Source organism: Rhinolophus sinicus, linkage group LG07 (genome assembly GCF_036562045.2).
Source record: "Rhinolophus sinicus isolate RSC01 linkage group LG07, ASM3656204v1, whole genome shotgun sequence".
NCBI lineage: Eukaryota > Metazoa > Chordata > Mammalia > Chiroptera > Rhinolophidae > Rhinolophus > Rhinolophus sinicus.
The window spans coordinates 126,122,214-126,144,594 of record NC_133757.1 but is presented as its reverse complement, the minus strand read 5'-3'; the positions used below and the strand labels follow the sequence as shown (position 1 = coordinate 126,144,594).

The following is a 22,381-nucleotide window of genomic DNA, read 5'->3' as shown; positions in this document are numbered from 1 at the left end:
TCCTGCGTGCCCCCCACAGGGCCCGTGCACACTCTGCAAATGACGACCACTCCCTCCCCTCTTGCGTCAACACTGCTGTTCTCTGCCACCGGCTTCGCCTTCATCTGATGACCCAGTCTCAGCCTCCTTGGGGAAAATGGAAGCCATCAGATGGGAACTCCTCTCTCCGCCAAGGGGCAGCCTCTCCTCCTCTGGGAGAGGGTGACCCTCCTCCCACCCCACCCCAGCCCCTGCTCAGTGTTCTGGGGCTTCCCTCCTGCTGACCTCAGCCCTCTGCTCTGTATTGATTTCCTCCACTGGCATCCTTCCCACCGCATGCAGACCATGTACTGGGGGTGAACTTGACCATTACTTCTACGCCCCCAGTCTGTCGGCCAAATGTTGGATGACATCAACCCTCTCCTGCAATGTCAAGGTACAAGCAATCCAGATGATGTCATTCCCTGTACACAGCCATGGGCTTAGGGAGCGGCAGGAAGTCACCCGGCCCTTAGCCGTTTACTTCATGAAATCCCTGGACATCATGATTGATTTACATTGATCCCATCTGAGTGAATGTGTTTTCCTCTCATGCTGGTCTAGATGCTGCAAAGATACGAAGGCCAGAATTACTATTATCACTTTGCTATTATAATAAAAGCAGAAACTGAGTAGGAAGAAAAATGTACAGAACTGCAGAACTGAAAGCTGCAGAAAAATACAGCTGGAGCTCCCAATTCTGGACTTTTTCAGTGACATGAACCATTCATTTTTTTTTTTTTTTTTTTACTGTTTAATCCAATTTGAATTGGAATTTCCACAACTTGCAGCCAAAGGCAAGTTCACTGCTAACACAAAGGCCCTCCATTCCAAAGGCTGCTTCCTCGGCCCCCATCCCCTGTAACTACTGTGACACCTCTGCTCCCTGTCACACGAAAACCACTGCAAAGGTTTATCTGTAGTGTCCTGGGTATTCCGCGCTGCCGCCTTGCTCCTCACCTCTAGCACTCGGCTTCCCTGTGACATTCTGCTGGACTGTTGTCACCATCCTCGCCAGTTACCCCCAGTTAAAGCTAAAGGTCACTTGTTTTTATTCATTTTACTGGATCTCTCAGCAGCACTCAACGTAGCCGGCACTTGTATCACTTAACACATTTTTGTCTCGTCTTCAATGAAACTATGTTCTTCCTGATTTTCTCCAGACTCCCACTATCAGAGGTCAGTTGCAAGAAATAGAAATCACTTTAGCACCTAAAAGATAAGAGGCTGGGACACAGGGAAGTAGGTGCTGTCCAGGTGACTGGAGAGTCTGCAGGGGCAGGGTCTCCATGGTCCTGGGATGCTTAGGAGCTGCCCAAATCAGAACTTCACATAATCAGCAAAGCCATCTGGAATTCTTCTCTCTAGGACCTTATGCTCCAGCTGTAACCCATAAATATCACCATCATCCACTCAGCTTCTTGAGCCCAAACGCCAGGAATCAACCATGAGTTGTCTCTGTTCTCATTCTTTATTTACAATCAATTAACAAATCAATCAGCTCTAACCCCGAAGTACATCCCAAATGTACCATCTCCTGTGATCTCTGCCATCACCACCCTGGAACAAGCCTCCAAGTGTTTCCCACAGCATGGGCCGAGCCTCTTGGGATCGTGGCTCAGGTATTTTCCTCATTCCCCACATAATATCCAGAGTGATCATTTAACAATCAAAATTAGATCAGAAAATGTTCTGGCTCAATATCCTTAGTGGTTTTCAACTGCCCCTGACATGAAACCCCGATTTCTCCCATTCTGCGTGAACCGCCTTCTGCACACCTGTCTCACCTTCTCATGCCTCCACTTTGTTGCTGGCCCTGCGCACACGCTGGCCTCTTCCTGTACCTGGAACATCCCAAGCTGATCCCACACTAGGACATTTGCACTCACTTCCCCTCTGCTCAGAAGATTCTTCTCTCAGACACGCACAGACTGGCTCCTTCTGATCGCTCAGGTTTCAGCAGCTTCTCTGATTTTCAAGAAAGCAGTGATTTGATTGGCATCCTCTCCGCCATCTGGCTAGCACCTAGTCCTGGTCTTGGGGTACACCTGGCACCCATAAGTGCCCGTTGTGTGCTAGATGAGATTCTTGGCAACCAGCACCAACTAAGTCAGCACTTAGAATCCCAAATGCATACTTACCTGGGATGATGCGATGCGGTAGGTAGCATAGGAGAGTGACACAGCTTCTGTTCCTCTGCAGGGACAGGACTCCCCTCTGGGACAGGGATGAGGAAGAGCCACGGCACAGGACAGCAAGTTAGGGTTAGGGAAAGCTGCCACTCAGCACTTAGAGCTGAGGACACGTGAAGCAGCACCCTTCCACATTTGAGAAAAATATGGGCAAACATTCTACTGATTTCCAATTTCACTGAATTAAACATTGGTTCCCTTGTAAACTAACTCCATGATACATCACAGACCTCCAGGAAATGAAGCAGAGTCTCTCTGGTGTCCAGAAAGTCTCTGGTGGTAAATTAGGCTCTCAAATGAACACTTAGAGTCTTTTCACTATGGAAGGTGCCCTCTAACTATACTGCAAACGCATGGAAATGATCTTAAGTGATTCTTGGAAAAGGTAATGCAAATTTGAAAGATGTAATGTTTAGAGAGCAGAAACCAAATGACGTTGCATGAGTTCTGGATGTGGGGTGGGTTAGACAGAGGGAGATCTGTAGGGTTTTCAGGAATGCCACCATATTGGATCAGGAAGATGCAACCGTCTTGGAAGGACTGATTCTTGGTCTGCACTGACGGTGTCTCAGAGAATCTCCAAGTGTAAGTGATCTGGCTGGAAAGAAGAGGAATAGGAAGAGTTCCAGGAACCTCTTCATACTTGGGGAACATTAATATTTCCTGCTGAGAGAAAACTTGGGCCTCTCTGGACTATAGCAACCAACATTCAGTCTTGGAAGGACTATACATCAAAGGAAATCCTGACAGCTTAGCAGGCAGATAACAGAATGCTTTCATTCCCAGGGTCTAGGTCTAAATATAATCATATTATGATTACTTAATACATATGTGTATTTTTTTACACAAATCCGTGGTATTAATGTACTTTCTTTTCATCAGTAATGTAAGTTTTACCTAATTCCTTTTATTTGTAACACGATTAGCATGATCTTTAAAATGACTTACAAAGTATTTGTCTTTACTCTTCTCAAAACTAGGAGATTGATACTTCTAAATATTAATTATGCTTCCTCCCCTTTTTTACCCACCTTTACCTATCGCTGTAGCTCTTTCTTTATTCCATTTTTTTTCTTGTTTTCCATTCTTTTCTGATTTAAAATGTTTTTGTTTTTGTTTTCTCCTGAGCCTAAGTTCTGCTCTTCCTGGGTCCTAAATACCATATCTTCCATATTTTCTTGAACTCTTCCTTTCAATTATTTTTTTTTTTCTTTTTCTGGGATCGCCTCTTATTTTCCTACTATGTCTTCAAAAGATCCAGATGATACTTAAGGGAACTTCCATCCAAACCGATCTCTAATGGCAACAAAGCATTGTCTAAATAATAAAAAAATTCCGAGACGTTAGCTCCAGTTTCTCTGTGCATCTACTCACATAATCAGCAAAATGTAACATGGCAACCTTCCACCAAGCACACAGTACCCTCAAGTGAGCATAAAACACTTTTCATCACTGCCAATCCGTCTCTAGAATGTGAATATCACTTTTTCAATGTTTAAGCACAAATCTCTCAATACAACAACAGACCTCAGCGTTTTCTCTCTTACTAGTTTGCTAATGGCCCTTACATTGTCACTGTTAGATACTCTGGGCATCAACATTTTTGATTGCCATTAAAAACGAAAGTTGGTTTTAGCCACACTAACTATACTAGCTTGTCATTAACCCCTGATATAAGAGTCTTGACCAGGACTTAACCCGACTGCCATTAATTACTGTCCATAACATCCCTCCTATCCGAGTCCAGTCATTCCTAACGTCCCTGTACCTCTTTGACTTACTTAACAGTGGAAAACCCTCACAAAAGCACTCTGCAAATGTCTCCAAGAGAGAAGAGTCCCAGCCTTCTGCTTAAGGGTCCCGAAGTCACTTCTATGTCCAGACCCATGGTCCCAGGACCTGCAGGCGCTCTGCTCTGTCACCTCAAAACCAAGTGCTCTGTCCTTTCATACTCGATGTCTTTAAAGACAAAGTCTTCGAAGGAAGGCGAGAGTCCCTCTAAGTGTCGGGGAGCCAGTGCAGAGAGGCAGAACCAGACACCGTCTGAGGCACCCAAGAGAGCATTGGGCAGATGGGCAGAAGTCTCAGACAGGTGCATTTTCAGCCACTGTATATAAACACTTTCTAACACTTGGATCACTGTAAAAATGGAATGTTTTACAAGAAATCTGAGTAAGCTGTACATATTACGTGTGTAATAAGTATGTGTGTATTGCCACCAGTGAACTCATAGGATTCGTGGCCATTATCACGTCGATAATGTTTCTGATAAGTTTGGGAGGTTGTAGTGCCAACGAGATTGATTAAACAACACCGCTTTTGATTTACATGTCACATACCAGGTAAATTGATGCTTCAGGCCAATTCATGTTGGCAATCCCTTCTCCTTGGCTTTAAGGAGGCAATGATTGCTTAAACAGCACATGAAACAGCATTAGTCACACAGAAAAGAATGATGAATTGAGTATCACTAAAATTGAGAACACTTTTTCTTAATTGAGAACTTCGTTCATCAAAATTACCATTAAGAGAATGAAAAGACTAGCCACACACTGAAAGAAGGCGTTTGCAATCTATAAATCTGACCAAGGACTCATGTCCTGAAATACAGGTCGAAATAAACAGGCTTTGTTTCTAAGACCAACGGCTCGCCGGGTCCACAGGGCGTGTCCTTTGGATGCTGAGTGCAGGCGCAGGTGGAGTGAGGGCTGGTCAACGGGAACGGAAAGGTCATGAACACCTCATTACTAGCAGGAATGACCAGCATTATATGACCTTTAGTTTTGAATTCCAGTGAAATAGTACCGCATCACACTTGGTGTATGTAGTTACTTACTACTAGAAGAAAAAGATACCGGTGGCATATTTCCTACATTTCTCCTGTTGCTGTAACATAGGAGAATTCCAGCACCTTTATTCAAAACATTTATCATGAATTCCCTTGTAAGTGCTCTGCAACATGTTCCAGCACAGCAGGGTGCTCAGATAAACGGGGTGGGCAGAGCTCTACGTTTTGCCTGAATTGCTCTGTCTCTTGTTTTCTTGGACTAGTACCTTTATGACAGTTGATGCTCTCTAACCCCTGCCTTCTCAGTAACAGTCTTTTCTTAATAGTTATACGTTTGAACTTGGCTAAGCTCTCATCTATACATTTTTAGGATTCATCTACTGATAGTGTCAGACTGTTAGTTAAACTGCTGTCTGCTCCTTGAATCGTTTTCCTGACACCAAGACTCCAAATTGCTCTAACCTAAAAGGTTCTTTTCTGGTCCTGCAAACCTCAGACATCAAAGTTCACCCCACATGATTACTACTTGGGACTCTATTTTGGGAGTTTAAGAAGAAAGCCCTCTTAAAACTCACAGTACAATTAATGATTTTCCCTAGTTTTGTGGAGGACAAGCAGATGAGTAAATGATGACTGTTTGTCACTGTATGCGAAGCCACATGCGAAAATGGCCCCTGTTGTTTCCCCTTCTGACCGATGAAGACAGCATGGCACAGACTGGTTATTACCTGCCCAGGTGGTACCTGAGAGAGCCTGGATTTCTGCCGCAGCCCATTCACTTCACTTCCATGGATTGTTGTTTTTCACCATTGAGCTTTTCAGATATCTCCTCTTTTTTTGCCAAAGTTTTAAAGCAAGAGAACTAAGATAAAATAGTCAAGACAAACGGGAAATTGATTACTGTAAAACCCTATCGTAATATGTCGCACGATGATGTGAATTTGGACGTGCCATAACTGTTGTTGGGCTTGCTCTCTCCTTTGCCCAAACCATTTTTCAGACTGAGATGATCTGAAGTTTATACTTTTTCTGAGAAAGCTGTGAGATGGATGCTAGTATCACTAATTCAAAGATGAGGAGGCACTCATGCTAAGTGACTTGGCCCAGGCCACACACAGTCCCTGTGAGAAGTGAAGCAGGGTTTGGAACTGGAGCATAAACATGACTGGGGTCAAAGCCCATGCCCCGTCCACCTGTGCACTGTCTTTTCTTTGTTTGTTTTGTTGTTGGGCTTTGTATATAATGGATTCCTGCTATTGTAAAACAACTTATTAATAATTTGGAAGGGAACATGCCATATATTTTGTAACTTACTTCTCATCTAGATGAAATTAACAACAAATTCTAACTATAATTTCCTATCATAATAAATTTTTCCTTCTTTTCTACTTAACTCAGCACAGTGTTTAAAGTCAAACGGTCAATAACTAATTGGGGAATTGGGAAATTCTTTGGAAGTAAGATCATTTATCTTTAACAATTAATATGTGTAGAATTCTAGCTTACATTGACCAACTAATTCCTGATAAGGACTTTTAGCAATGCATTTGTTGTATTTCATTTTTAAAAAGTCTTAGCCACCAATAAGCTGACTTTATATATTTAATAAGATTAGACAGCTATACCAAAAGAGCAGAAATTAAGGACAACATATCCCTACATTATCAAAAGTGCCAAGGACTTCAGTCTAGAAGTGAACCAAAAATCAGATTCCACTCTGAGTGAGAAGGTTTGCTATACCTCAACAAAGGCTCTTACTGAATTTCATTTGGTTCTTGAGATGAACATCCTAATTTACTGACTAAATTAGAGAGAGCAATGAAGGAAAGAACAAAATAACAGAATTAGTCGGATAGCTTCATCAAAATATTTCTTGAAAATACGTGCGCTCACCCTGAAGAACAGAACCTATAAGACACTGGCCATTGCGTTTCACATTATTATTTAAATAGTGATTTTTATAGTCATTATTCCTGATTTTTGTTTAACTACGGTTAGGTCCATTAGCTTTTATTCTTGTTTGTACAGCTCAGAAAAAAAAAAAAAAAAAAAACCTAATGTTGCATATTATAAAACATGACAAAACTATCACACTACTGTAATCAAGTAGGTCTCTCTCTCTCTCTCTCTCTCTCTCTCTCTCTTTCTTTCTCTCTCTCTCTCACACACACACACACACACACACACACACCAAAGTTCTAGCTTAATCCTAGAATGAAAACAGTATAACCCCTGTTTTGTTGTCCTTATATCACGTTTCTCTGCCCCACCCCTACCACTCCTACTCAAAGTTGCCCCACCCCCTCTTGCCAAGGTGCCCAGATAGCTGGTCCAGAAAAGTTGTTTCCTGCCAAGACTCAAAACTAAAGAACAAGAGTGAAATTGGATTTAGAAGATATTAAAATGCATTTCAAAAATAGCTCTGATTTTTTTATTTTTAAATAGCACATTAAAAAGATAATTTCACCTCTCTTCCCCTTAGAAATCATCCAAAATAATAAGAAGAGAGAAAGAAATGCAAATTCCATCCCCAACGAAACTAGAAGACTTCTACAAACCAGAACTACACAATTTGATGAAGGGCTTTTCAAACCAGAGGTCAACTGGGGAACTGGGTGACTCCCAAGACACTGCCTCAGATCACAGTTCTCTAATTAACAAGACACTCGATGTGCACCATCGACAGGGTCTCACTTGTAACAACCAGGACAGGGGCACCGGGAGGGGGAGAGAGCCTTTCTAGATCCAGTTTGTCATAAAATCTTCGAAAGCAGAGAAGACGGCACTGAGCAAGCATAGGCACAGCCAGGCCAGGGCTGCAGGAAGACGGCTGTCAGTGGATGGGGAGGAAACACTGCATAACCAGGGGCCTAATGGTCAGTCAGAGAGCTGATGAGACATGACGTGAAGTGAATTCACTAACAAACAGAGCTGAGTGTCATGGGCGCATTCCTCCTGGAGGAAACACAGCCCTCGCCCTGTCTCCACACAGATACTTTGCAAAGCACTGATACGGAAAAAAATGATCTCATTCAAAAGAGAGCATTATTAATAGTTTACAATAAGCCAGAGTAGATCCTATATGATTAAAAGAGAAGAAAATAAACAGAGAGAAACTCTAAACAAAAGACGTCACTCCCCAAACGTTACCACGTTATCAGGGAAAAGTGTGGTCCAGGGTAGAGCTCTAACTTTCACTTATGAACGAATGACCCTGGAAAATAAGGGTACATGTCTTTAGGGAAGTTACAGGACGACAACAGGAGATGGAATTATAACTTGTCAGAGCTCACAAAGAACAAAAAGAAAACAATAAAATTAGAGAAGTGAGGGCAAAATTAGAAACATCATGGAAAAAACAGACACTTCTGAAGGACAGTAAAAACTATAATGGCTTTCTATTTCCACTAAATTTTTCTGTAAACCCAAAACTACTCTACGAAATAAAATCTACTAATTTAAAAAATATATTTCTGAACTATACACACACACACAAAAAAAAAAAAACACAGTGGAAGATTTGAAGGAAAAAAATGAAGCAAAATGAAATGTAAATGAATTCTCATTAAAGCAAAAAAATTAAAAAATGAAGTAATAAATGAAGGTCCTTTTCATCTCTATTATTTAACTTTATTCCAGAAGTACGAGCCAACAAATTTTGGGAAAGAAGCACATGGGACACACAACTGGATGGATAGAGGAAATAAAATTAAAATTACTTGTAGATAATATGATTATTTGCTGGGAGAGACCAGTAAGATCGACAGAAGAACTACAATTTTAAAAGAAGTTATTCAGATGGCTGAGTATGAAATTAATATCTAGAAATCAATAGACTTCATAGAGGCAAACAACTGATTAAGAAGTTAATGAAAGAAAATGTCACCTAGAATACAACCAAAATGATAAAATACCTAGAAATAAACTTAAGAAATATGTAAGATTTGAATAAAATAACTTTTACAATATGACTGAGGGACACAGGAGATGGAAACATGGACAATCAACGTCATGCTCTTGGCTTAGAACCCTTAATAACACGAGGGTATTGATGATGTAAATTCATCGATAATCGTCATATTCGCCCATAAAAATTTGCCCATAAAAATATCATTTGAAAATCAAGCTAGGCAGTTTTTAAATATGCAAAATCACTATGCAACAACCAGAACAATGTCAATGATAAGGATACAGAGGAGACTAGCTGCCCAGACACTACCAAAATATTTTATAAAACTAAAACAATTAAGAATATGGGATATCTATGCATGAGTAGAAAAATAGGTCAACAGAGCAGAGATGACAAGATCCAGAATTGGATCTAAGACATACAGGATCACAGTACAACAAAACAGCATCCGAGTGAGTATGGGGAAGACAGATTATTTAACAAAGGATTTTCAGGCAATTGGGAGATACATAGAAAAAATGAAGACTTATTCCTAACTCACACCTTACAGAAAATAAATTCCAAATAGATCAAAGTTTTAAACATAAAGATACCCTAAAAGTACTCAAAGAAACATAAAATAAATAAATTATAATCTCAGAAAAAGTGAGCCTGAGTGCATCGCAAAACTCAGAAACTATAAAAGAAATGATACATTTAACTGCACAAAAATGGGAATTTTCTGCATGTAAAAAAAAAAATCCCATAAAAATCAAGAGACAAATGAGAAACAGGAAAATATAAGACAGAACTTTTATTACTCACAAAGGACTAATTTCCTTATACATAAGAATTTTACAAATCAATAAAACAATATCCCAACAGAAAAAAACGAGCCAGAAACATGTAACGGCAGTTCCCCAGAAAGGAAACACAGATGGCTCTCAACCCACTTAATAATGAGAGAAACGAAAGGAAACCACTGGTCCAATGAACGGTGGTTTTCATCTAAGAGATTGTTGAAAATCAGAATGTACAACCCACCTAGTGAGGCAGGGTGTCAGACAACAGATTCAAACACACCTTGTAACGAGTGGGAGTTAGCAAAAATGTAAGAATAGCAATTTCACAATTTTGTCAAAATTATACATTCCTAGGTCCTTTATTTCAGCAATTCTAGGAATTTACCTGGGATACACAGGAGCATATTTGCGGCAGTGGTGTCTATATTGGCAAAGATAGGCAAACGAGTGCCACCGGTTAAACCAAAGCACTGCCTGAGGGTGAGCTGCATAACTGATGGTATATCCTAACACGGGTGTAACACAGACATTAAAATTCATGATTCCATTACATATTTTAGCAGGGAAAAATCTGCCTACGATACCCTAAGTGGGAAAGCCGGGTGCACACAGGCGGGCGGGACATGCATTAGGCTACCACTGTGACTACACACCGGGTATGTTATGATTCTGGTGTGTGATCACACATGTGACACACGAAGTTAGGGACATTGAGTCACAGGACACTGTGATCCATGTACGGTGATGTATACGCCACGTCCGCACAGGTACCGCACATGCACATGGCGTCTCTGAGGAGACACCAAACAGCGGATATGACTGGTTTCCTTTGAGAGAAGTACGGCACTCTATTCATATTACCTATGCCACTAGCAATCAGAATAAATTTTAATCACAAATGTAAACATTTAATGAAACAAATATCACTGACAGAGACCTCTTCCCTTTCACCACCCTTTCCCGGCATCCTGAGCTCCTCTCTCTGTGTGAGAGCGAGGGCAGCCATGTGAAGCTGGCTGGGTGATGAATGGTCTCTCCTGGGCAGGAACAGATCAGATGCAGAAAAAATAGAGCCATAAAATTTGAAATATTTTCTGGTTAGGGGTCTGCCAATCTGTACATTAAAGAAAAAAAACAAGAAAGGTGTTCCAGAGTCCAAGGTTGGGATAAAACACAGAAAAGAGAAAAATGCTCGGCAGCCTATGTTGGGGACAGACCCTTTTTTAATCCCCGTGGTTCTTTCAGAGAACACTGTACACGGCTGCCATCATTTCTGAAGGGGGAGAAGGAGGAAGCCTTTCCCTCCAGAGCCTGCAAGGCCGGCGGCCTCTCCGTGGGAGCCGTTCTCTCTCGAATGCCTCTCCTTTACTACTCCAGGCCCAAATTATATTTTATTTTAACAACCAGCATTTCAATTAACACCAAGTGCTAGCTACTGCAATTCCTGCTTTATTATGAACCAATAACCAAACATTAAAAAAATGTTATCTTCCATAAATGCTAGTAATCATGTTTTCATGCAGTCGCAAGGCAGAGAAGTCAAATGAAAATCTAAACACAGACACTCCCACAATTCTAAGCGGGGAGTGGGAAGGGGTGACAGGGTCTCCAGGAGGTCACAGCTACCTATTTATATGGCAGTTGCCTAAGTTCTGTTTTCCCCAGAGCAGGGCCTGAGACAAGGACCTCAGTGCACGTAGCTGATATGGGGGGGGGGGGGCCTTAGGAAGCAGAAGTGACATGAGTGTCACAGGAAGGGAAGGACACCACCTCAGGTGTCACTGAGCTGGTCACCACTTACAGCCACTGAACAAGGCCCTCTGAGGACCGTGAATGAAGGCCCCACCTGAGCTGGCCCTCTGCTGGCTGGGAGGTAGACACATCAGTCTATAGTGCAAACCCTTTTTGGTTAAGGGGCCCAGGCGGGGCTACCACCCCACACCCTCAGGCCGCTCTGTCGGGGGACTGACTAAGTGAGCTGCCCAAAGCTCCAGAAAATGCCAGCAGACACAGCGAGTGCCTGAGGTGGGGTGCTGTCAGTGTGGTGAGAACCCCCCACCCCCCACAGGGCTCCCAAAGTGCTCTGTCTATGTACAGTGTCACCTTCCATTGCCTCCAACCTCTGTGTCTGTCTGTCCTATTTGCAGCCCACTTTTTACTCAGAACAGAAACTTCAGGAGACTGAAACCATAACGTGAGTTTCCCACGTCCTACCTTCTACCTATAAGTTAACCTACACGCACATCAGGGCCTGACTTACTGGTCCAGAAGTTGAGGTGCTCTTCTCTTGCCCGTTCCCGCCCCCCCATTCTCTGTGCTCACAGATGGCCAAGGAGAAAAGGGAGTCACTGTGTTGTTAGGGGTAATTGTCCCTGAGAGTCATGGAGATACGGCTGTTTGTGCATAATGGGGGTGGGGAGGGAAATGCTGGCATAAGGGACTCCTTGGGGCTGTCCTACACGTGCACTCGTGACAACAGGCGACAACAAGCAATTGCAGCACCACAGCCTGACAAGGGTGCAGCGAGCGAGGCTTCGTCACCGTCACCCCCTGGGCAGAGAAGTGTAGCTGCACAGAGGTGCCGCCTCAGGGCAGGGAGATGTGGGGTGAGCGATAGCGGGCGGACATCACAGACACCAAGTATGGCCTTGGAACCAACTACAGCAGCAGGGACTAGGACTGGGGTTTACCTCTCTGTCCTCTCTGCTTGGAGACTTAAAAAAAATTGTAAGTTCTCTGAAAAGTCACTGAAAGAACAGAGAGAACGCAGCACAGACCCAGCAGATCAAGCGCGAAGGAGGGAAGCCTGCAGACCTGGTCAGCGCCTTCCTCATCCCTCCACGTTTCCCAGCGCGCTCATGGCACGTGCCCTTTTCTGCCTGAAGGCTTTCCCTGGCTTCAGACACACGTCCGGTTAGCAGGCTAGAGGAAGGCCAGGAGGGCCGGGCAGCAAATGCCTTAGGAACCCACCCTCGAGAAATCACGTATGGACGTGGGCTGATAAGCTCCTCACCACCGGGCCGGGACGATGCTGGTGCCACGAGCCTCTGGTCTGCAGCACCGCCTCCTACTAACACATCCTCCTGCCTCTGCTTCCGCAGTGTTTCCTGCCGCTGCGTCCAGAAATCACAACAAGCATAGGGACAACTGTCTGTCACCTTTCTCCATTTCTGGTGGCCACTTCCTCCACCTTCCAAGGACAGACTCCAGGGGAGACAAATCGGGGAGCAGCTCCAATCTCTGCTTCCGGGGTCCCTGGCCTTCCTCGAGCCGGTGGTCAGATCTCCCTGTGCCTCCCTCTTGCAGGGACAGTTGTAATAACAGGAGGCCCCACCCGGATCATCCAGGGTGATCTGTCCCCCTGGAGATCCTTCACTGAATCCCATCTGTAAAGAGCTTCTTGCCACATGAGTAACATTCACAGGTTCCGGGATTGGGACATAGATATGTGGGGCCGTTATTCAGCGACGGCAGCTTCCTTCCCAGGGTCTGACTCACTTCATTCCCCTCCGACCATGTTTCTGCGATCAGCTCTCAAACAACTGCAGTTAAATGCGGATCCCGGAGCCTGCGTCTGACATCAGGCAGCTAATTATTTGTGGGTGATCCTTGTTCCAGAGCCTCTCCCCAGATTCTGCAAATACTATATGGTCTTGTCCCCTGGCGTACATATTCCTGACAGCACTTTTCAGCTGCACATAACAGTGCTGACATTCTAAGTGTCGAGGCATTTCCAGAGCCTTCCCCAGGGCTGCGATGGACGCAAAGCTGGGCTCTGCCTTCCTGCTCTCCCCAACATTCTGGCCGGCTTTCGGTTCTACAAAATCACCCGCCTTTTCTTCCTGCTTTCCACAGTCTATTCCTTCTACCCCACCCAGGGCTTAGTTAGGCCCTACTGATCCTCAGGCTCACGGAAATGTGCCCGGGATGGTCTGCCACGACATCCCATCAAAATTAACTTTCCCAATGAGAGCAGCTCAGAACATGCATGTCTCCTTTTATGTCGTAATGATGTGCATTTATGTGTGAGTGTCTGGTGGCCTCTGAGCTCGCATGGTCAGGATCCTACCTGACAAACTCAAACACAGCACCTACGGCCACGCCTGGCACAGGGAAAGTGATCAGCGCATCTGGCAAGTCCACGACTAAGGAAGTAGATGAACGAATGGAACTTTAATATCCACCTCAGTCTTGGGACACATTCTGGGCTGGATATCTCCTGTGGAGGCAGCGAGCATGCTTTTTATTGTATTTTATCTGCTTTTGTCAGGACGGTGAGACAGAATATCTTCTTAAGTGCATTGCATAAAATATTCAAATTCTATGAATAAGCTTTTCTCCTCAGTTTTATTCTGCACGCTATAAATATTTAGTGGTTTATTCACATTCGTATTTTCTAGCATAAGCCAATATCTCTCCTCTGCAAACAGATAAGCAGAGTTAGAATCTGTGTAAATAGGTAGCATTAGCATCTGTGGTCCCTAATCTTAGCTCAGCACTGGCATTCATTATGGCCATTTGTCTTCCTTTGGCTTTCCCCCCAAATTTTGCCCTTTCCTTTGTTTTCATTTCTCTATGCTTTTCTCTTCAGGGCGGAGGCAAGAAAGACAATAACTATCATTATCAATGTAAAAATTGCACAATGCAAATCAAGAAATTATTCATTCCGTATTTTTTTATGATTTTCTTCTATTTTCCTTTCTTCTTTTATTTACAACAAATTTGGCACAGCTCTGCTCTCATAATTTCTTCTTCCTCCCCACATCTCCCTCCAGTGTTGAGTTAGTCTCCTTTCCATGCCATTCCAAGGACTTAGTCATTGCCAAATATTTTCCAACTGAATCAGAAACTCCACTTGTTTTGGACTGATTCATTTATTCCTTCATTTATTAACACAACAAATATTCACCGCATGCCCATTCTAAGCCAAACACTCTTTCAGGGACTCAGCAGAGGACAGAACAAAGCACCTATGTTCATGAACCTTAAATATTCTAGTACAAGCTGAGAAAAAGACAGTATAAATAACCATATGAACATAATTGTAACAGGTCCCAGAGAAAAATAAGTGGAATAGGGATTGCCATGGGAAAGCTGTATGGAGATGGTTTCTGTATTGAACAGACTGGTAAGTGAAGATTTCAATGAAAAGGTGACTGTATTTGTCAGGGTTCTACAAGAAACAGAATCACGGAATGTGCAAATATGCTCTGAGCAAAGCAGATTACCCTCCGTAACCCTGACTGGCCTCGTCCAATCAGTTGGTTCCATGAAGAGGACGAAATTCTGCTTCCAGACTGTCTTGGAGCCCAAGACTGATTGTGACATCAACTCCTGCTATGATTCCCAGACTGCTGGCCTGCCTTGCAGTTTTCAGACTTAAAACTCATCAGATAACTTTTTGATATGTAAACCATATCTAAAAAGTCTCTTCTCAACATCATCTGGACTGGTTTTTGACCAAACAACTGGGCCCCATAGCCGAGCCAAGTTTACACATAAAATGAGTCATCACCGTGTCATTTGAGAAAAACCTGGAAATTATGTGAAAGAGGGCCATGTGGCTGGGGGTAGTGGCAGGGGGAACGTGCTATAGGAAAGAGGAGAGCAATGCAGAGGCCTCAGGAGGGAGCCAGTGGAGGTGAAGCAAAGGACACATGTGGGGAGGGCACGGGCCAGCGGAAAGGGGTCTCAGAGGCAGCACGGGTTCTGATTCCAAAGGCTTTTGTGGGGTTCGACCTTGGTTATGATCAGGTGACAGGATGTGCGTTTGTTTAAGGATCATTCTGAGTGCTAGGTGAAGGACAGACTCCAGAGTAGCGAGCGTGGAGGCGGGGAGACAAATCGGGGAACCGTGATCCAGGAGGGAGGTGATATGGCTTTGATGGAGGCGATGAGATGTAGCAGGTTGCAAATACGTGTACGAGGCCCCCTGTACTGCTCTACTCAGTTCCTGCACTGAAGTCACGGGCATTGGTTCTATGTTGGGATCACAAAAGATACCATTTTTCAAGGTCCATCAAGTTACTGGGCATTGAAGAATGAGGATTTGTTTGCCAGGGGTCACCTCTATTTTGAAGGCGGACCTAACACTCTTGGGATGGATCAGAAATGGGTAAAAGAGGGGACGTGGCAATAATTCCGGTTGCCTGAGAACCGGAGAGAGGAAGCTGGGTTTGCCGAGATGCAGATCACTGCAGTGGGGCAGTTAAATCTGAGGTGTGCACTAGGTGTCTGAGTGGGAATGTCAGTGGGCACACATGGATATGGACTTCAGGGCACAGTTCTGGGCTATGGACACAAACTCAGGACTCATCACACTATGAAGGCTGTGGTCTTTTGGAACCACGCCCATTAGCCCTTCCCTGTGGGCTCTGCGGTAGGGCCGCCACACGAGACACCTGTGCAAGGTCTGCAGGTGGAGGCGTGCCAGCACGCCGGCCCTAAGCTCTGATGGTCAGCGCCCAGGCCGCTGTCAGCCTGCTGACCAGCTGGGCACCTAATGGCACGGGCACAGCACACGATTCCCCCAGCTCCCACTGGACCTCTTCCTTCAGCTCCTCCAAGTCCGGGCCGACTCCAGGGCAGCTCCATGGCATGGGTACCAGTTCCTCCAGTCCGTCCCTGGGGATGCCAGTTTTCCCTGACTCATTGGATCTGGGATGTCCTTACTCTCTCAAGCTTCGGGTCCATATCTTCTGCCAGATGGCAAGCCCTGGCTGATTGACAATGACCTTCAAACAAACCAGAGGCAGAGCCAACAGCCTTCCATCCATACTCTTCCTCGCCAATGACCACGAAAGACCTCGCGGTCACCGATAATAAACAGCTTATTCCACATCACTCAGCACTCCGCTTCCCGATTAAACCCTACCTGACAGGCATGGCACGTAGAGCATGGAACTGGAGGAAACTGCTCAGGGATTGGAGGAGAACTACAGAGAAAGAGAGGCCTAGGGATCGGACTCGCAGCTCACATAGTAACAGCAGGGAGGGCGGAGTGCTTCAGACTCCGGGGCCGCAAGTGGGGCGATGTATTGGTGAGAACCTGTGGCGCATCTCTTCTGTTCACTACAATAGGAAGTGAGGTCTCCAGCTACGCTTCAGGAAGGGTGAGAGACCAAGAAAGGATCGAGAAGCAAGGAGAAGGTATGAAGTCGTTGGCCGCGACCATGAAAGAGGAGATGGCCTGGGAAAACACGACCGCCCAGGAAGCACTGACTCCTGCCTCCAAGTCAGTGCTCAGGAATTCAAGGGCAGCGGTCTGAAACTGACAAGCTCTTGGCCAACAAGCTGACCAAGGTCCGTCGGCTCGACTGTGTGCTTTCTCCAAACGAGCCCAGGCGTGCACAGTCGTAGTGGGTGACATGGCTTGACCAGGCCTGGGGGTTGCCAGGCGGGCAGGTCCAGGGAGAGACTCTGACGGATCAGGGTTAGTGGCCACACAGAACCGGCAGCATCCATGCCATCACACGCATCGGTGCATTGTTCGCCTTTGTTAAGTATTTTATTAACCGTAGTGTGTGCATCTCTGTGTATTTAGAGCACTAATAACAACCGCTAATAATTACTTGGCCCTAACTAAGCACTCTGCTTGTATTTTCACTCTCTTCATCGTCATGTCCGTCCTATGAGACAGGTAACATTATTATCTGCTGTCTCCAGATGAAGGCACTCAGGCACAGAGAAATGAAATAAGGTGCCCAGATCAGACGGGAGTGGCTGAGATATAAATCCAGCATGAGGTTTCAGAATCTGAGGTCCTAATCTGAACACTGCTGTCTTCTGTGCATCAAATAGCTGTCAGCAGTTACATAACAGGAAAAGCGGGTAAGGGTTCATTAACAAATTAGTTAGGAAAACCTACACCCGTGAAACAAAGCATGAGAAAAACGGGCTGCTAGGGTTGTATTAATACACCATATTTACCGACCGGAAATTCCCATGGAGGATAGGCATTGTCAAACTGGATATGGAAGCACTGGGAGGCATGAGGAAAAGAGAGGAAGGCAGCCGAGTCTGGGAGACGGGTGGGGCCCTGGTGCCCTGAGGGAGGCTGCAGAGCATGTGACGGGGTGAGGACAGTGAATTTGGATGGTGCAGTGGGAAGTAAATTTGGGAAGACGGAATAACAGGAATGAATTTGTGGGTGGGGGTGTTGTGGAGGAAGCCAGGGGCAGTGGAGGGGAGTGACGCCTTAAGAGGTACACGATGCTGGGGAACACAGTCAATAATATTGTAATAACTATGAGTATGTAGGGTGTCAGATGGGGACTTGACTTATCGGGGTGACCACTTCGTAAGGTATCTAAATGTCGAACCACTATGTTATACAGCTGAAACTAATACAATATTCTATGCCAACTGTAATTGGAAAATAAATTTAAAATTTTTTAAAAAGGATGCATCCAACAGAGCATAGGCTGGATTGGTTAGTACTGGGACCTGGCTGGTGAGTCACATACAGGACAAAGCATACTGGGCCTGTGGGGCATGGAGGCGCCAGTGGCCAGCGGCCAGGGACAGGCCAGGAGCAGGGCGGGGCCTTGTCAGGGGCACCTCTTCCCTCCCGTCCTCTTCACCATTTTCTTTCCCAGAACCCAGCAAATGTTTAACAATTGTTAAACAGAAAACCAAATGAATGAATAGTCATAGATTTTGGTGACTAACTGAATAAAGGAATAAAGTAATTTCCGTGTTTTTAAAGTTTTCCTAAGCCAGGAAATCATGGATGTTAATGGCACAATGAGAGTGCTGAGAAGGGAAAGCGTTTAGACGGAAGGAGAGTTCCAAGACAGCAGGAGGAGCTTAACCGCGGTGCTCAGCGGCCATTCGCTCATCCGTGTCAGAGACGCTCACTAGCCGCCAGAGACATGTCCCAGCAGCATCTGAGCCTGGCGGAGATGGTGGTTGTGGGCCCTCTGTCCTTGGACAGCCCCAGAGGGACAATTCAGAGAGGTGTGCCTTGTTTCTGCTGCTCCCTAGTGGGAGGCCCGAGAGAAGGAGGGTCATGACAGCAGCTGTGCTTAGAAACACCCCTCCGACTCATCAGGGCTGTTAGTCTAGATGCAAACCTGGCAAGGAATTATATACTTGCAACCACACATAATCGAATAGCTGGATGGTAAACACGAAGGATGTCAAATGAGGAAAAAAACAAACGCTGAGTAGGGAACGTGGAGACTTTCCAAGTCCCCTGCTGCTCGCTGGACCACACAGTCCTTTGTGATAAATGTCATGTGTGCAAAGGAAGGGAGAAGTGAACTCGACACTTAACAATTTCATGTGAAGAATGGCCCTTTAGAAAACTGGTGAATTTCGATGTTTTTCCCTCCATTTTCTCAAGCTTTGGTGGGTGACACTGGGAGGCTTGGGGTTTTCTCAGTTCTAAAAACAGAATTACAGTGATTCACAGATACAAACATGTATCATGTCAACCTGTTCATGTGGAACCTGTTTTCCCAGAATTCCCTGCCGGGTTCTGCGTTAGAGGAACCTGAACACGCTTTGGAAACAGAAGCAAAGCGACGGCATTAACCTCTGCAGGTGCTGTGCTCACATGCAAGGGCGGGAAGGCACTTTGGTGCCATGGGTCTGACTTGCCCTCCCTGGCCAGGCTCCATGGGCACAGACACATCTGCTCCGCGCTCTGCCCCAGACCCACCCCAGACCGTGGACTGTGGGTCTAAGGAACCAGCCCTGAGGCCAAAGACCCCACTGACTGTTTAACTCTAAGAAGACATCATTTCCTAAACTCAAAGGCACACATTTTATGTACAGTTTGAGTTTTGACAACTGTATACACCCATGTAGCCTCTTTCCCAAATGAAATACAGAATTTCTATCACTGCAGAATTTTCTTCTCCCTCTGTAATCAATTTCCCCAACCCTCACCCCAGGAACCAGAGAGATCTGACCTTTATCACTTCAAATTAGTTTTGTCTCTTCATACATTCAGGTCTTTTTTGTGGTGGGCGTCTCTTATTCAGTACGTTTCTCAGATTCATCTGTGTTGTATCCGTCAGGATTTCATTTCTTTAGGCTCTGAGTAGTATTCCGTCATGGAAATGTGCCACAATTTGTGTATCCACTCATCTACTGGCACACATTTGGCTTACTTCCAGGTTTCAAGTTTACAACAAATGCTGTTCTGAATATCAGCCTACGTATACCCTTAGGTAAATACACGGGAGTGGAAATCCTGGCCCACATATAGTACATGGATGTTTAAGTTTTACAAGACTCTCAAACTATTTTCCAAATCGATCGATTGTACCATTTTATAGTCCCCCCAGCAAGGTCTGAGAGTGCAGTTGTCTCCCGTCCACTCCAAATCGTGGTGCTGAGTCCTTTCAGTATTAGCCACTTCCGGTCCTTAGTCAGTGGGCCTGAGCATGAATCAATGAGGCAGTCGGGATGGAGGCCACACACAGGCTCAGCGCCATGACGCCATCCGCTGACTGCCCATCTGCCACCAGCAGAGCCCAGGCTGTGCTGAGCGCCTGAGATGGCAGCAGCCCTGGCAGGCCACCAGCTGCCCTGCGGTGAGGTGGCAGATTCCACTGAACCTCCCCACTGTGTGCAGTGCAGCCTTTGTCCTCACGGTACGCGCACATTTTCACGGCCCAGACTGTCTTCTCCGCCGGCCGCACTTCTGCCAGCACCACTACTGGTGGGCTTGCAGCAGCAAGAAAAGCAGGGTTTACCCACAGCCTCCCACGACAGGTCAAGGGCTGTTCCCCGGGACGGTTTACTGCCCAGCACCCCCAGTGTTCCCTGCCTGGTGGGTGACACAAGCATAGTGCTGCAAACAGAGAAAGTCCTGTGGGTGAGAGCGCCAGCTAAGCAATTCACCTTCCCAGAAGTGGGGGATGCCTAAGAGATATGGGCAAGGCTCTAATGCCTCCTGGACAGAAATACTCGTGTCCCAACACAGTATCTCTGTGTCATTCAGATTATTCGGATTTGTAAGAATTCTCAGAAAGATGGAGAAGTGAAAAAAAGTTAGAGCCACTGATGATGTTATAAAAGGGATATAATCAAATTATTTAAAAACTTGTAATTTCTAGAAACTATTCTGTACCTGGGTAAAACTTCTAATACCGGCAAGTAAAACTGAAATTGAACACTTGGATTACATTTGAATAAAGAAAGTACAGTAAAGATTTACAGTTTTACTATCCTTACTGTTGATTTTTTTACTTCATATTGGCTATTTTAGTTTGGTTTGGTTGTTTCTTCCAGTTTACTTCTGTTTTTTTGTTTGTTTGTTTCTATTTGGAAGGAAGCAGGTATCAAGTACTGCCTTCCCCTATAAATGGGGAGACTCATTATTTGATCTCTAAGGTCTCTTCCACACGTTATAATTCTGATTACAACCTTATCAGCAGGATGAAAAATATACAGTATTAGAAAGTATGAATAAACAGAAGTTCAAACAACAGGCACATAATCGGGATATTTGTATGACGACATGCTCACAAAATATTTAAGAAAATATAATATTTTAGCCTCAAAATATTCTTCTAAGATTGTTGACTTTTTGAAAAGTTTTTCTGAGAACAAACAACAACAAAGAGAAGCAACTTAAAGGACGCATTGAGTTCCTACTATATAAGGAAAGAATGACAATGACAGAGAAACATCAATGATTCTTCCTAGAAACAAACCCCTTACGTTCATCCAGCCTGGAACCTGGGGTGAGGGGAACGCAGAGACCCTGTCCTACGCCCCCCGTTCTTAACTCCAGAGATAAAACAACTGGCAGCAGCATCTTCTCTGCAGCTAACGCTTCAAGGAGCTGGAACCATTTCCTTTGCTGATAAATCTACTCCATAGAACGGCTGCCGTGAGAATGACAGCACACGGCTGGTGCCGCGGGAATGAGGAGACGGGGTCTGGCTCTGACGGAACGTTCCACGGCCTGCACCCTGCGGGGCCTCTTCTCCACCAACCCGATGGAGACAATGACACCACCTACCTCACAGAGTCCTCTGCCGGTCAGGAGACGGCCTTGTGAAAGCACCTTGTAAGCTGCAACGTGAGGGGCTGCTGGGACCTGGAAAATTACAAAAGAACTGCTCAGTGCATTTTATTCCTGAACATAATGCCACATAAGTGTTCACACACACCAGTGACAGCTGAATTTCACCATAAATAAGCACACTTAGCATTTAGGGATGCTTCTTTCATTGCAAGTTTTTTCCCAGAGGCTGAAACAACAAAGCAGAAAATAAGAAGCGACTGATGTGTGCGTATCAGGGGTACAGGAGACGACTCGGTGCAGAGCACGTCCATCTCACTCTTCTGTAACAGGAAGAAAAGTGGGAACCGTCGAAATATCCAGCGCTTAGCACAGATCACTCAGCTTCAGCTTTAACGTTTTTCGTGTGGACTAGTTCTCGTTTTCTCTTGTCAACATAAAAAGTACCCAGTTATGCAGTTGTTACAGGAAGTGGAACGCCCGCCGCGCGGCACAGGCACCTGCACACCTGGGGACGCTTTCTCCACAGCCATGCAGAGCGCAGCCCTGCCTCCCCGGACTCCCTCTGAGCGGCTGGCCGGCTGGGGCCACACCCGCCCCCTGCCCGCTCCTGAGTGTCTGACCCACAGGATACAGGGTCTTGGCTGTGAGCTTTAGCTTTTCTACTGCCTCCAACCTATGTTTGCTAAACACCTTTGCTAAACTCAT

At 45.2% G+C, this 22,381-nt stretch overlaps 1 long non-coding RNA gene across 1 annotated transcript in view; it reads right to left on the bottom strand.

Moving 5' to 3' along the window:
• LOC141572838 (uncharacterized) overlaps nt 1–21,862 on the bottom strand; it is a 32,158-nt gene extending 10,296 nt beyond the window's left edge. The window contains exon 1 of the long non-coding RNA XR_012498331.1: nt 21,671–21,862. This is a non-coding gene — a long non-coding RNA (uncharacterized LOC141572838). The remainder of the gene's footprint in view (nt 1–21,670) is intronic.
• Nucleotides 21,863–22,381: the final 519 nt, after the last annotated feature.